At 39.7% G+C, this 15,274-nt stretch overlaps 1 protein-coding gene across 2 annotated transcripts in view; it reads left to right on the forward strand.

Moving 5' to 3' along the window:
- The first annotated feature begins 3,731 nt into the window (after nucleotides 1-3,731).
- ATF7IP (activating transcription factor 7 interacting protein) overlaps nucleotides 3,732-15,274 on the forward strand; it is a 118,191-nt gene continuing 106,648 nt past the window's right edge. The window contains exon 1 of one of the 2 annotated variants that reach the window (XM_065835757.2): nucleotides 3,732-3,879. The gene's annotated coding sequence lies outside the window, so the exon portion shown is untranslated. Of the gene's footprint in view, nucleotides 3,880-4,049; nucleotides 4,217-15,274 lie in introns of those variants that run through there. The other variant, XM_065835770.2, reaches the window with a different exon arrangement.

Consider the following 15,274-nt stretch of genomic DNA (forward strand, 5'->3'; position numbering starts at 1 on the left):
TGGAGAACTGAGAACATCAAGAAGAAATACTGTGTTGCACATAAAATATTTTGTTGTTGCAAACTGCATTGGAATCTATTGAGATTTTCTCTGTGATTATCATTACAATGCCTCAACACATCATCAGAGTCCTCAGACAAGGAAGTCAACTACATGGACATCTACTTTTCCGTGGCGTTAAAATTTTAATATCTTAACTCCCATGTATTGTTTGATTCATAAATCACTTTCACAGAAAAAAAGGAAAAGAAAAAAAAAAGGGCAAATAAAGAAAAGCTGCTGAAGTCGTATTTTTCTGACAATTTTTCAACTTCTTGCAAAAAGTCTAAGCAATATAAATGGATACCATTGTTTTTTTTAATTTATGACTAGTCTGACTTCAGCAAGAGCAGTTGACAGAAATCTGGACTTTCGCTTCCTCAGATTACTGACCTGATAATTCAAATATGGTCATTGTTCTTCAATTCAAGGATATTAGCCTACTGCTTATACTGGTATCTGAAATGCCATAGCAGGGCACTTATGTGCTGTAACAACTACATTAATACAACTTTGGACTTAATTAACGAAAACTGTGGAGTATGTGAATGAAGTAAATAAAGTACAGGTTGGGTTTTTTTGCTTTTAACTCTGATTGGGAATACTGCCTGAGAAAGACGTTCAAAAAAGAACACTGGCATTAAAAATATTATGGGATGTATTTCTTTTGCTTTTCTATAAGCCCATTTTAAAGCAATAATAAATCACCTTATATGTATTTGTAATTAAATACGACTGTGATAGCATAGTGAACATATTACCATAGTTTGTGCTAAGCAAAACAAGAATGAAAATAAATCTTCCATTTAAAAATAATTTTAATGCTGATTTTCTGTTACTCTTTATTGTCTTTGTTGATTAACACGTAGTTCTGAAAACAAAATTAACTGGTTTTGTTTGCTTTTTAATAGTTTGTCTTTCTGTAACTGTTTTGGAGCAAATAAAGTTATTATATTCCACTTCCACTATTGTAAAGCTTTGGTGAAGAACAAGATCACATTCTGTCGTTGCAAAAAGAACCCATCTACCAAGCTAAATTTCTAGGCAATTCTATATAAATTTTGAATTCATTTATTTCCGGTCACCTTTCAAGTAATTCTTTTGTTTATTTGTTTTAATGCCTTTCTAAACAACTTTTGAAATATTTATGAGTACTTCTTAAGAGACAGCCATTGGTCTACTGAGCTTGGCAGAAACTTCCCCACGCTATTTAAGTGTGAGATTTCAATGGTAATTTTCACATTTCTGTATTTCATTACAGAACCATCTCTCTGAATTTCTTTCAGAGATTTCTCATTTTCTGTCCTTGTGAACAATGTATAAACTCTGGACAACTGGATTCTTCAGCATTTGAAAGAATAGTAGGATGTTAATAAGTAGACTTATAAAGACTTCAGAGAATGTTGGCAATCTAGATTACCGGGGATAATCACAATCAACAGCATCCCATCTCTTCTAGCAGTAGTCAATGGGTCTCCTCATTTGCTGATTAAACTCTGTTCTCTCAACAAAAGGAGACAGATATTTAGCCTGACAAATAGGATTTTTTGAAGCACTCAGACGTTTGGTACTATCTTGTCCTCAGAGATCCAAGACAGATTTTTGTAATCACTCATTTCTTGCTGCATGTCTATATTTTCTTTTTAGTTCTGAAGAAAAAAAAAGTCAAGCTAATAGCAGCAGTTTAATATCTAAATGCAAACTTGACAAACTCTATATTTTTAAGGGTGACAAAACCATCTTCATTCTCCCTTTAGATGCACAAAATGCACTGCAGTGGACAAAATACTATGTTGCTGTAACAGCTTCCATAATAAGTTTAGTTTGGAATAACACCAACTGTTATCCAAAGAAATGGCTGGAGTAATACCCATTCTTCTGAAAACATGCATCTTTTAGCCAGAAAGCAGTCTGTCCTGATTGACTCTCAAAGGATGTATATGCATGGACCCTGCAGAAATGCTCACCCGCTGTGAAATTTCAAGTTAAACAAGAGGTATGGCTAAGAACTGCCTGCTTCCGGATAGTTCTAACCTTTTCTTTCTGAAATGCCTTGTCAATTAAAATTCAAGTTTTCCTTTTTCCAAGACAAAACGTTCCAGTATTGTTCCACAGCTCAAGAAAGCTAGCTGTGAAAGTTTAAGAAATTACCGTTGGAGGTATCTGCCACACTTTCTCTTAGAAATCGTCATGCAGAGCAAGATGTATGTTCATACTTCAGCGGTTAATGTTCCCAAGCTAGTACACCTGCTTAAAGCACTGTTGCTGACGTGTTTGCACAAATTTATGGGCACGTGTAAACTTTGCCTTCTTCCATCTTGGTTGTGCAATGGAAGCACGTAGCAGAGAGGTCAGGCAAACCACTGGTAATGGCAGCATCTTAAAACACTGCCCCTCGACCCACCAAGCACATCTAATGGGACTCTTACAATGGCTGTGTCATAGGTACTGTTTCATGACATGCAGGAACAGAGCGCCTTGTTGGTCAGCCTGGTCTTGATGCAACTGACAGAAAAATCATATTTAGCTTACTCTTGAAGTAGATCAATCAGGATGCCATTTTTCACGCCTTTAGTAGGAAGAAAGTGAGCTTTATTTCCCTTAACAAAGACTGACTAGGACTCTTCATTATAGGGTTAGTAGGTGACTGGTACTTGAATCTCACCACTAGATTAGCACAGGTGATATATAAGCATTTCTGCTGGAAACTCTACATGTGTCATTCTATGCTCTTGTTCCTTCTGAGTACCTGAAGATACAGCTGCTAGTCTCTCTGCTGGACCTTACCCATGTCTCATGGAACAGACCAGCTGCTGGCAATGGTCATTGCTGCCTAGGGCTGAGGTACAAACGGCAACAAGTTCTGGACCAGATTAAAGCAGGTCCTGTGGTTTTCTCCCCATCCCACTTGCGCCCTTTAGGCAGAAATGGAGCTTGGGTGGGACATGGCCCCTTGCAGTTTTGACCTACAGATCATCTAAGATAAACCTTAGATCCACTTAAAGCACAGCCAACAGTACTGTTTGGTTTCTTGACACTCTTGACACCCGAAGTTGGTTATTAAAAAAAACCCACCAAACCTCTGTATTTTGGCCAGGTGCAGCCTGTCATAGAGAAAACTTCAAGTTACTGTGCACAGAGCCCTGAACGTTGACAAGAGTAAGTGAGCTGCAGCAAACGATGCAGGAAGCTGACAACACAGGCTATTCTCAGCAATGCGCAGCAGGCCTCACACAGGCTTGTGATGTTGTCAGAGAACCTCCAGGGACACACAGCCCACAGCTGCTCTAGTGCGAAACCAAAGGAGGAAGAGAGGGAGGAAGAGAGGGAGGAAGAGAGGGAGGAAGAGAGGGAGGAAGAGAGGGAGGAAGGAAGGAGGTGAGGAAGGAGGGAGGGAGGGCCGGCTGCTGCGGCTGCCCCGAGCGCTGCCCCCCACCCCGCCACAGCGCCCCCTGGCAGCAACGGCCGCAGCGCGTCCCTCGGCCCCGGCACGTTATCGAGAATAACCATCCACCGCCGCCCGCCAAGGGGCGGAGCCACTGGCTCATTTAAATAACCCGGCGGCTCATTTGCATGCTGCCGGGATGGCCGGCCCTGGGATTGGCCGCCTCCTAGGCAGCCCCTGCTGCCTGCCCCTGTGCCCACGGAGGGGGCGGGGTCAACAGGGAGGGGAGGGGACACGGGGCTTATTTGCATAACGGCCCGGCGCGTGCGACGGGGGAGGTGGCGTCGGTTCCTGGAGTGGGTTCTGGTTAGGAATCTGCGGCGGCAGCGCCGGGAAGGCGGGAGCGGCGGCCGCGGGCGCTGGGGCAGGAGCGGCTGCGGGACGCCGGGGCACAGGTACCGCACGTCCCGCCCGGGGCGCGAGTGGCCGGGCAGCGGCAGCGCTCTGCGGAACGCTGCCCCGCGCGGCGGCGGCGGCTGCAGTGCGCATGCTCCGGGGCTGCAGCTCTGCACACGCGCCGCGGCGCGCGCCAGCAGTGGCTCAGGAGCGCAGCGCAGCTACGCGGGTGCTGCATGGGAGCACGTGACCCGGCTCCAGTGCAGGCGGCGGCGCGCATGCGCGTTGCTGTTTTCGCGTAGAGGTGGCAGCAGGTGGGGAGCAGGGTGCGGGGAGGCGCTTTTCTCTGCTCCCGACGTGTGGAGGGATCCCTGTGGCGGCCACTGCGGGTCACAGGTAGGTCTGGCATGGGGCAGAGCGCAGCTTGAGCTCTCCGCTGCGTCCTGAAGGTGTGGTGAGCTGGGCAACACCAGCTAGTTGTCTGGTTGCGTTCTGCCCTGTGCATGGGTGAGACGAGGTGGAGGCACCTCCCACATTGCACTGGGCGGGTGTTTGGGTGGGACAGCGGCATACCGGCTGCTTGGCGCCTCAAAAGCGTTTCCATGTTCCTTGTGTGAATTGGGGTGGTGTGGTGCTGTATGCAGCCGGTGGATAAGGTCACAGACGCAGGAGGTGTTGGTGTTGAGCACTGCGGTGGATGGACCTGATGGAAGCAACGCGGAGAAAACTGGTTTTCTTGTTGTGCTCAATAGCGCACTGAGGAATTTAAGATTAAAGTTCCTGAAGCATCCGGGGATGCTGATTTCCTAGAAAAGAGAGTGTTTCAGTGAGGAGGGGAAAAAAAAAGGCCTAGTTGCGCCTCATTTATGTGATGTTGTTGGTAAACAAGGTCCAAATGGCTACTCCACGTTGTCATGGAGGCCCACATCAAACAATATCGCAAAGGTTAATAGTTTAGATAGTATGTACATAGAATCATAGAGTGATCTTGGGGTTGTTCTGTGCAGGAATAGGAGTTGGACTTAATGGTCCTTGTGGGTCCTTCCCATAAAAAATGAATGTTAGAACTTCTACTTTTCTTTGAGCTTAAGCATTTAAAATATTGAACCTGTGTTCATGGTTAAGCATTTAACATTTTAATTCTGATGTGACATTGGGGCCTATTAGAGGTGTAACACTGTCCTCAAGCATTTTTTTTCCTTTTAACTGGTGTATCCATATTAGGTCTCCTAATCTTTGATAGATATTCAAGGGCAATGCCTGCATTAGAATATTTTGTTGTATAATAGTAATCTTGAAAGAAATTACTTATGGTAATGTCAGTGTGACCCTTAAAACAGATGGACTTATTGAATAGGAAAATTGGATGGAATTGTTGATGGAAAAATATTCTCATAAAATAAAGGGGTGAATAGTTCAGTTGTTGTAGGCAACAGTCTATCAGCCTGAAACTGTAGTCTTCATGCAGTCACAGAAAAATAACGATTGTGCATCTAGTCTTCTTATTGGACATACTAATTGGCGGAAGTAACGGTATTTAATAAACATGTTTGGTCAATATTTCACATTATACAAGCAAATACAATACTATTATGAAAAAAAATTATTGGAATTTTCACCTGCAATATCTGTACACTCTACAAGCATGCTGATGGGCTCTCTTTTGCAAGTTAAAATATATTTGGGCCATCATGTGTTATACCAGTTTGATCCAGTTACAATTATTATAGTTATTAATATTTATATTAAGGTTTTTAAAAAATAAAATTGTAAAGAATGTGCTAATTTATACTTAAATCTGAAATTGATAAGTTAAATATGAAATCGGTACACAAACAGCAGATATCGGTGTAAGAAATAAGTATGTTTTTCTGATTAGGTGCGGGTCGTGCAGTACTACAGGAAGGTACGAAGGAGAGTATTACCTCGAATACTAAGAATTCTTTGGAAGGGGAAAGACAAAACAAAACACACTACAAAAAACCTGCAATTTGATATATGATCTTGGGTTGGTAATATCTCAGTCTTCAGATCTCTGAAATGAGATTAATGGTGGTTGTGAGGGCCATCTTAAAATGAATTCACTACTGAATGCATGAGGACTTGTGCAATTCATGAATCATGGCAACAACACCCACTATTTATTCCTCAAGTTCAGCAGTTATCTTATTATTTTGTAGCTCCAGAAGTATCCAATCAAGCTCCTATGTACATATAATCCAGAAAGGAATTGTACTAGTGATTTTGGATAGCAATACATTTTTTTGATAAATGCAGAATAATTAAAATACAGAAAAACCTGTTTTGTCAGTGTTTATAAGGAACCGCTCATTGTGTGTTCTTTTTCAAAGAATCTCACGAGTTGTTTGTGTTCTCATCATAATGTTCTTAGTTTAGTTGTCTTACTATGTTGCTTGGAGTAAAAGGCTTTTTAACAGCTGCAGCCTTGCTACCAAGTGTAGCAGTGCTGAACTTACGCTTGCCGTGATAATCTGGGAACAGTGTTGAATTTTGCTGTATGAATTAATATGACAAGACTATATTGAATGTTGTGTAGGTTTGAAACTGATCATGATTTGTAACAAGGTGGATGGATGATGGCAGAGCGGTGGATGTGGTCTACCTTGACTTCAGTAAAGCCTTTGACAGTCTCCCACAGCATCCTCACAGCTAAGTTGAGGAGGTGTGGTGTAGACAATAGAGTAATGAGGTGGGTTGCAAACTGGCTTAAGGAGAGAAGCCAGAGAGCAGTGGTCAATGATACGGAGTCTAGTTGGTGGCCAGTATCTAGTGGAGTGCCTCAGGGGTCAGTACTGGGACCAATATTATTCAATATATTCACTAACAATTTAGACGAGGGAATTGAGTGTACTATCAGCAAGTTTGCTGATGACACTAAGCTGGGAGGAGTGGCTGACATGCCAGAAGGCTGTGCTGCCATCCAGCGGGACCTGGACAGGCTGGAGAGTTGGGCGGGGAATAACCTGATGAAATTTAACAAGAGAAAGCAAAGAGTCCTGCATCTGGGCAGGAACAACCCCAGGTTCCAGTATAGGTTGGGAAATTATATATTAGAGAGCAGTGTATGGGAAAGGGACATGGGGGTCCTGGTGGACAACAGGATGACCATGAGCCAGCACTGTGCCCTTGTGGCCAGGAAGGCCAGTGGCATCTTCGGGTGTATTACAAGGGGGGTGGTCAGTAGATCGAGAGAGGTCCTCCTTCCCCTCTACTCCGCCATGTTGAGACCCCATCTAGAATATTGTGTCCAGTTCTGGGCCTCTCAGTTCAAGAAGGACAGGGAACTGCTGGAGAGAGTCCAGCATAGGGCAACAAAGATGAGTAAGGGAGTGGAGCACTTCCCTTATGAAGAAAGGCTGAGGGAGCTGGGGCTCTTTAGTTTGGAGGAGACTGAGGGGTGACCTTATTAATGTTTATAAATATGTAACGGGTGAGTGCCATGAGGATGGAGCCAGGCTCTTCTTGGTGGCAAACAATGATAGGACAAGGGGTAATGGGATCAAGCTGGAACACAAGAGGTTCCACTTAAATTTGAGAAAGAACTTCTTCTCAGTGAGGGTAACAGAGCACTGGAACAGGCTACCCAGGGAGGTTGTGGAGTCTCCTTCCCTGGAGACATTCAAAGCCCGCCTGGACATGTTCCTGTGCGACCTCACCTAGGCGTTCCTGCTCCAGCAGGGGGATTGGACTAGGTGATCTTTCGAGGTCCCTTCCAATCCCAAACATACTGTGATACTGTGATAACATAATTGATTAATTGAAGGATACGATAATTATACATCAATTGAAATAGTCATTTGAAGCTTTTATTGAGGGACCTCTTAATTCTCTTCTCCTAGCTATTGCGAAGTCCGTTTTCAGCAAGATGCTAATCCAGATAGATAAGCATACAGGCCATACTCTGCTGCATTTGCTGATACTTCCTGCTTTAGCTTGTATTGTTCTGCCCATTTCACATATTTAGAAGACCAACCTTAACTGTAGTATGTTAGTTTTCCTGTGAAGGCTCCTTTAATAATGCTTCCATCTGGGGAATAAACAGAAAACATAGTATAATATTTTTTCCTCCCGGCGCAGAAGGTGATCTTGCTAGCCAAGAAACTGAACAACATAGGAATAAAAATTTAATTTTAATTAAGTTTTAGTTTATTTTTAAATACTGATTTTTTTTCATAATCTGTTGCAAAGAGAGACAGTTTACATGTTAAACAATTTTTTAAATCCTATTTTAGTAACTGATTTTTAATTAGTAACTAAATCCTCATTTTCCTTATGTTTTATTGTGATTTTGGGGAGAAGGCCTTTTTTTTTCTGTTACAAACAGACAGTATTTCCACAGTGAAAAGTAACTGACAATAAAAATTACATTTTCTCCCCATCTAGACGTTTTTAAGAGTATAATCATTAAGTAGGCTTATCTGGGCTTATTGTCAGAAACTGTATTTACACCAAAAATCTCAAGGTTATTCATGAAATGTAGATAGTAAGGCGAGAAGATACTTTACAAGTATGTTACTCTCATCTAAATAGTTTGCAAATTGAATTCATTTTTTCCATTTGCTCTCCACCTGGTGTTTTTCTGTATTGTGGACTAGTTATAAGTTTGAGTTTATTTTGGAAATTACTGCAGTGACACAGATGTACATCACAGTTTTTGTAATGCATATTAGATGAGAAAAATAAGTTGCACATTATAAAATTGTTATGATACGTGAATTTGGGTTTCTGTCTTTGGCTTTTTTTCTTTCCTTCCCAATGTATTTTTATATAATATTTCTCTTAAATGTGGTGAAATCCAACGTTGTTAATATTTTCCAGTTAAATCTGTGCCTGGATTCTTCTCTTTAGTATGTGATGTTACTTTGAGAGATTTACTTCCGCACCCAAACCAATTGGGAACTCATAAACTGACCAACACACATGAAGCTTTCATGATCATATTTGTAATTGTGGGATTTCAGTTATACTCATTGCACTATATGCTGTACTGTATGGAAAAAGCAAACAAACCAACCCAACCGCCCCCCTTCTCTTTTCTGGTTCCACCATACTGTAAGAAACTGTTCATCACGCAGCAGTGACTTATCCAAATTCAGGATGGTTCATCGAGGAGGAGTGATATATCGAAATACAGGATGGAGAGCAAGATAGGGTTGTTGTATGGGGCAACAAAAAAGTAGACTTTTTTTTTTTTTTCTGGTGGCTCCTTAGGAAGCAGAGAGAAAGTTAGGTTGTTCTCTAAAGTAATCTCTATAATCAGCTCTTCTTGTTAATCTGGACAGTTACAGAACGTCTTAATCTCTGAATAAAGTTTAGATGTAATCTGTGTAATAATTAATATCTTAAATTCCTGTAGCTCAGTTTTGTTCTGGGTATTAAAACTTGGTGCCTGATCACACAGAAGGTAAATGTGATTACTTTAGCTTTGAAATTTTTTCAGTCAGGAGGATCTGGAGCATATATTTTGTCAGCCTTTGAGTTCTGGTTATCTTTTTAAAAGCAAAGTTTTGTATGATGTTGTGGGATCGCAATTTTCATTCACCTGCAGAGGTTTTGTGTATCATTTGTAATATGTTTAGGTGTCTTGTTTGTTTGTGTGGGATTTTTTTTTTCCTCCCTATTTCTGTAGCAGTGGGGGTCGGAAAATCGTATGTAGAATGTTTGAGTATGTGGAAGCATCTGATCATTAAAGTTCATTATTAGCTTGCAGATCAGACCATAAAAGTGACTGCGATCAGTTTTAGAGGTACTGATATTAGTTATCCAGAAACTGGATCTGCAGAATGCTTTAGTATTTTTTTTAGGCTGGTAAAGTTTGAACTAAACCAATACATTCTCTAGCTTTTTGGGTTGTAAACAATTGAATTGTGATTCAGAAATGGCAGTCTGTTTTGTTTGGTTGTCTTGGGGTATTTTGGTCTTTTAGTTGCATATTCTAGTTTTAGTTAACATTCTAGTTCTTACCTTTGTTCTATCTTGACTATTTGTGTGCATATATGCCATAAATGATCCAAAGTTGAGAGCAGAATTTCAGCTACACTTGATTTTTATATGGCTTTGTGTTTATGTTTTCATTTGAGGTTATACTAGACAGTATTAAACAAAAACCAGAATGCTGTTAGTGAAAAATAAATGCCTGCGTGAAAGTTTAAAAATGCATGAATAGGGTTATTAAATGGCACTTACAAATGTCACTAATAAGACAAATGTGTTTAACAAATATAAATTATCTTTTTTTGCTTAAGCAGAAAATTGCAAAACAAGTTTGTGACAAAAATATTTAATTGTGCCACAGCCCTACAAGTGTTAACAGAAACCTTCTCAGTTCTAGTATAGTAGTACAATTTTGTGTGATCAATGTTTGTCACTGTTCTATCCTTAGTATTTCTTGGAAGACTTGTCGGTTTTCAGTAAATTTAACAGAGTAGTAAGTATCAGAGATAATTAATTCCTGCAAATTTTGTGAAAACAAGCAGCTGGGGTGAGGAGCGGTTACCATTGTCCCCAGTGAGAAAACCTGGCAGTTAGATGTTTTTGGGGAATAACTTGCTGTCAGTCAGGACATAGGTGTTGTCTGTCTGTCAAAGCAGTATGGAGGCTGTCACATCAACATGCAGCTTCAGACTAGATGTATAGGTGCATTCACTTCGCAATGTGGTAAGGCACCAATGATAACCTGAAGTTACTCTGATAAAAAGCAGCAAGATGATGTTTATAAATCTGCAGGAAATGTGGTTTCATTACTTCCATTGTTCACTAATTATTTTGTTTAGTACCACTGTAGGATACTTTTCTTAGTAATGTGTCCTTGGTGGTGTAGCTGAAGGCATAATAGTAACTATGTGGTATTAAACAAATGGCTGATCCCCAGTTGGATGTCAGCTTCCATCATATCACTGTGGAGGAATTGAGAACCCTATGTGTATATATTGTATAAACACTCTTTCTGTTCCTTTAGGATTTATAAGTATCTAAAAAAAAAAAAGCTGTGCATTTATGACTAAAAACTGTACTTGTGAGTTGCCAACTCTTATTTCTTCCAGGAACAAACATCAAATCATGTGAGATCTTAATAAATTAGATGGTTGTGTGCAAACTATTTTTTGGAATAATTTATTTTCTAAGAAATTATGGTAAACTAGTAGAGCTTGTTTGTTGTGTTTAACTTGGCTATTTTTAATACAGGAAAAATGTTTTTCTCTTCTAGACTCAGTTTCTGAAAATGCTCTTAAGTAAATTCACATACTCAAAACACAAGTTTTATGAATGATATGATTCTGGATATGTCAGCTAGCTATTAAAATAACCTGTATATTCGATCCATCATTTTGTGCTGTCGTAAGCATTATCCTCCATTTCACAATAGTGTAAAGAAATGTTATGGCAGAGAAAAGGAAAGAAACCCCACACAACACTGACAACAACAAAACCCCCCACAAACAATGAACAAACGCCGACAACAACAAAAACCAACAAAAAAAACCTGACATAAAAGGTTTCTTCTACCTTTGCCTCCAACTTACTGCAGTTTCCAGAAGATAATTTTGAAAAGATGTTGCATTCTGTTTTTTAAGCCTTTCAAGATGTGTTTAGTAGCAAACTAGGACATAAATGTACATGCTTGACTTAAGTCAATACGTTGAAAATGTCCTTTATTGGTCCTACCAGTAAGTAGATTGGAATTAGGGGAAGACCTCAAATGTTGTGCAGGCTTTGACTTTCTGGACTCTAGTGTTCCTTGTCTCATCATCATGGCGGACTATTTCTTTTCCCCAGTAGTTTAAGTAGTTTTTATCTGTGAAGTTCTTGCAGTCCAAGGTGAGAGTTGAGATGTTTCTTTGCGTTAGCCTACTGACCTGGGTAAATAAAGGAATAAAGGAGGCTTTCAATAGATGGTCTGTTGACCCTTTAATTCAGATGCATACAAACAGTAGTAGTCTCTCACAAATAGAACCTATGTAAGGACTGTTTTGTCTACTTAGTGCTAATTAGCAGACATTAAAAAAAAATCAAAATAAAACAGAACATTAAAGAACAACAGAAGAAGAGGGTAGGTGAGAAAAGGGAATGAGATGTGGTTTGTACACAAATTTGGATGGTATGTAGCAAACTGGTTTCTAAGCGTATAATTAGAGCAAAAGAAATTATTTGGCTACTTTTTTACTGCCCTTGTAATGTGAAATGACATAAAACCCTGTGTGGAATTTTCTGCCTCCCCTTGATTCTTCAGGGTAGGAGCCCTAGTATAAAGTCTGACTCTTAGGTAATGACATTATAAGATGGGGGGTAGGTTGGTATACAGGGCAACAATTAGAGAAATAACAGGGTACCATTCTCTTGAGTTTCTTGTTTGATGTTCATGGGAAGGTTGGAAAAAGAAAGCTCTGTTTTAAAGTCTAACTTATAAGTAGAATAATTGAACTTGCTGAGATGATACTGCAGCATGTTGACATGTCATCAAAAGGGGCAGAATGTCATCAAAACAGGGCGGAGTTAAGGTTGTTTGAAGTTTCTGTTACGTAATTAAGAGAATAAACATAACAGGTTAAGTTTGAATTTCATTTTGCATCTTTTTAAAATGACCAGTTATTTAATTTTTCATTTCTAGAGTCTATGTATAGATACTCCCCTAAGTAGCAATAAAAAATTGTGGTCCCACGCTAATACAGGAATTCCACATTAGTGTAGGTTCACTTTAATATTTCCTGGACCAAAACATTCTGAGGTGAGTTATTTCACTCCTAATTTTGGTTTTAATTAAATGTCAGGTTTTATTTTTAAATAGTTTTGTTAATGTTTTTAACATACGAACACACCTGTGTATGTTAAGTAAAAAAACCCTGAAGTGGACTCTTGAATAAATACATAGTGTTTCTTACCATTCAGCTAGATTTTTTACAACTAGGAGTCTGTATTAACATACTAGTAGCTCTGCATGTTCATGAAACTTTCTGACAAGGTAAGACAATTGACTGCAGCAACTGGAGTGTGACATGGGTTCTGTTTTCTCTGGCTCAGTGGAAGTATTCTCTGGAATTTTTTTTGCCAAGTAGCTATGCCTATTCAAACCTATTTAAGTCATTGAGTTCACATATATAGAGATCCAGGACTGAATGTTAGAGAGTGAGGTGTTGTACAAGTGGAGCTCTTGGGTTTTTGCTGAGCTTCTAGGGCTGGAAGTCAGAATTTACCTTTTGATGTAGAGATTTTTCAGGTGTGCTAAACATAGCATTCTCTTCTATTTAAAGCATTGATACTGTGGAGATCAAAGTGTATGTGTATTTGCCATATAAATGAAATACTAAGTTTGAACTTTTAAACATTCCAGGTTACTATAAATCCCTGTAAGCTGAAGGTATCCTGTGTATGAAGTTCAGAGTAAGCAACATGGGATTATAATTGGCTAATAGAATAAGTTTCTTTTGAATTCATCATAAGCTTGGTTTTTGATTTAGCAATTGGACTTATTGAAGAAAAGCTTCAGTGTAGTGGGTAATTTCAAATTAATTGTAATGAAGTTGTTCTCCAGTCTTCACAAATTTGGTTTTGAGACTTGTGTTTTGGGCATTTGACCTTGAAGAATATTTTAATTTAGTCCTCTGAATCTGTACAGTATTATCAAAGATAGTAATCAATGTACTTGTTCACATGTATGTGGCATGTGATTTTTCTTGTGTTGTAAATCAGGCTTTTCCTTTTGTCCTTGTAGTAACGAGATGGTGTAATGCAACATTTTAAAATTTTGAAATGGTGTTATGTTGATGGGTGCATCAGACAGCTACTGCTGGCATTATTAATCAGTCCTGAAATAACCAGCTGCAGCTGGCAACAGACGTGCAGTTATGTAAGTTTAGACATTTTAATAAAAGAAGTAGATGGAGGGCATGTTCTCCCATTTTTTGGGGTGGCTTACTGTGTTGGGCTACTTTTGGATTGCAAAGACTATGTTTTGGTAGAAGCTTAGGAATAATTCAACATTACATTCCTTCAGGATTGCCCTGTGTGCACTTGCAGTTACTTTGTTATAAAATAGGCATATTTGGATTTTGTAAAAGAGGTATTATGTATGATGAAGTGAGGCAGTTACAGAGGATCTCCTTCCAGAACTGATCCACCATTTCCTGGACAAATTAGGTGATTGCAGTTAGTGAACAGATACTGAAGAGGAACCTGTATTATAAGGTTGGTGCAAAAGTAATTGCAGTTTTGGACCATGAATTTTAAATCATTACATCATCGAACACATCTTTATTAATCAACATAGGGACCATTACAATCAACACAGTTTTGCTAATGAGAAGTAAGTTTGTTTATTCCTGTAGCGTGGAAATCCATGCTTTGGGATTTGACGAACTGTTGGAAAGCATTTTCTGCATCCTACTGGTCATGGAAGCTTTTTCCCTCCAAAATGGTGTCAAGATGCTTGAAGAAGTGGTAGTTGGCTGGTGAGAGGTCAGGTGAATATCGTGGATGAGGCAAAACTTCGTAGTCCAATCCATTCAACTTTTGTGTGACATGTGGTCGGGCATTGTCTTGGAGAAGAATCCGGCCCTTTCTGTTGACCAATGCCGGCTGCAGGTGTTGCAGTTTTTGGTGCATCTCATCAATTTGCTGAGCAGACTTCTCAGATGCAATGGTTTTACTGGGATTCAGAAAGCTGTAGTGGATCAGAGCAACAGCAGATCACCACACAGTGACTGTGACCTTTTTTGGTGCAAGTTTGGCTTTGGGCGGTGCTTTGGAGTTGTTCTTGGTTCAACCACTGGTTGTTGCCAGTTGTCATATAAAATCTACTTTTCATCACACATCACAATCTGATCAAGAAATGGTTCATTGTTGTTGTGTAGAAGAAGAGAAGATGACACTTCAAAATTACTATTTTTAAAAAAGTTTTCGGTCAGCTCATGAGGCCCTCACTTATCAATGTTTTTCACCTTTGCATTTAGCTTCAAATGCCAAATGACCGTAGAATGGTCTACATTGAGTTCTTCAGAGCTTCTCACAGAGTTGTAAGAGGATCAGCTTTGATGATTGCTCTCAGTTGGTCATTGTCAACTCCTTATGGCCGGCCACCATGCTCCTCATCCTCAAGGCGCTTGGCTCCTTCGTGACACTTCTTGACCCACCACTGCACTGTACCTTTGTTAACAGTTCCTGGGCCAAATGCATGGTTTGCTGAGAGTTGTCTCTGCCATTTACAACCCATATAAGAAAATGGTTCAAATTTGCCTTTTGCCTAATGTAATTTCCTTAGTCTAAAATAAATATAAAATAATCAGCAAGTAATAAGTCAGCAAAAAAACATGAAGTGAGAAAAGCACATGAAAGGGACGTATAACATAACCACATTTATTTAAGAATGTATTCCAATATCAAACGGCAAATTTCAACAATGCAAAAACTGCAATTCTTTTTGCACCATCATAATGCCTT

The sequence above is a fragment of the Patagioenas fasciata genome, chromosome 1 (genome assembly GCF_037038585.1).
Source record: "Patagioenas fasciata isolate bPatFas1 chromosome 1, bPatFas1.hap1, whole genome shotgun sequence".
Taxonomy (NCBI): domain Eukaryota; kingdom Metazoa; phylum Chordata; class Aves; order Columbiformes; family Columbidae; genus Patagioenas; species Patagioenas fasciata.